Source organism: Vairimorpha necatrix, chromosome 8 (genome assembly GCF_036630325.1).
Source record: "Vairimorpha necatrix chromosome 8, complete sequence".
NCBI classification, from domain to species: Eukaryota; Fungi; Microsporidia; family Nosematidae; genus Vairimorpha; species Vairimorpha necatrix.
In genome coordinates, this window is record NC_088823.1 from 523,767 (window position 1) to 525,436 (window position 1,670).

The following is a 1,670-nucleotide window of genomic DNA, read 5'->3' on the forward strand; positions in this document are numbered from 1 at the left end:
ACAATTTTTAACATAGCATTCGTCTAACTTTTCACAGAAACACAAACTCACTAACAACTACTAGTGATATTATTTATTCAATAATAGATTTATATTTTTCAAACGCATTTTAAATTCTTTTATTTCATTAATTGTCGTTTATTTAAAAAATGTTTATATAAATTTGACCTAGTTATTATAAAGCTGAGATTTTTTTTTATAGTATCTTATATTACTGCATATTAAATAATGAGATAACTCCATATTTCATATATAAATCATTTTCGGCATCAAAAGGGTTATTTTGTGATGGAAAACAAAGTATGTTGCAAATAAGATTCGGTATTTATACATTATCCAATTACTCTTTATTTTTACTTGTTCCTAAATATTTAAAATTATTAACCCAATATTTAAAAACTTTGTTCATTAAATCAAATCACAGTTGTCTTTAAACACTTGCTTTTTATTTTCTAATTTGTTCTTGTCAAAAGAGATATTTTTCTAAAATAATTGGACCTAAACCTTTCGCTTCTAATGTTTTTAAACTTTTTATTTATAAATGCTATATATATTTTAATACTTATTTCCTCTATAATGCTAAATTTTTGTTATTTATAAATGTTTGGAAGTTTAAACTGTTTATAAAATGATGATATATTAAAAAAAAACATCATTTTGAAAAAAATCTAATAAATGTAATAATCAATGTATTAAATCTTTGTGTTTACAATTAGTGTCTTTGTAGAAGTATTTATTTTATTTACGGCCTAAAGTGCAAGATAATATGACATCGAACAAATATTTAGTAAATACTACAATACAACTTAGTACATATTTCATATTGAATGATATTTTTAGGCTATATTGTAGCAAACTATTACGTTACAAAAATAATCCCCTATTGTAACAAATTTAATTTGACCATATTAATTTTTTCATGGTCGTTGTATGTTAATTAAATAGTTTCATTTTACGATCGTAGTATAAGATATTTGAAAGGTAAAAAAAATTGAAATTTATTGTTTAATATAAAATAAATATATAATTTATTTGGGCATAATATTCGGTTTATTAATTACTTTTCACAAGATACGCTTACAGTCTCATCTGGCAGTTCCAGGAGTTCCTTCCGAGATTCACTCATTGGGCTCTCGAAGACCCCTTCCTGATCTGTATCAAGCCCATGTCTGGCTGACATAGTTAGGCTTTCTAAAGTCATTTTAAGGACTCTTGACTGTATATATGCTTCCGTTCTGGGTTCTAATCTGATCACTTTGATATGCGTACGGTGAAAATTAGTTACTATTCCATCCCACGTCATCACATAAGGAATAATTTTCGGCTTGTACTTGTAGAGAGAAGCCACATGATTTGCGAGCAAGTCGTGTTTATGTTTCTTTTTTGTTTCTACTGCATGGAGGTTGTTAAAACTTGTGATTCCAACTTCTACAACGATCACTTCTTTCCTCAACTTGTCTACAATTAGTATATCAGGCTTGTTATACTTTATTTTAATACTTGAATGTATAATACTGTCGACTAGTATCTCAACAAACTCATTAGCTACACATTCCTGGACTGAATGATTTCTAATTCTTTTGGCATGTGATAGACCATACGTCTTACACAACTGCAGGTGGATGCATCGCAGTGCTTCATTGAGCCGTCTCATGTAATCATGTGAAAGC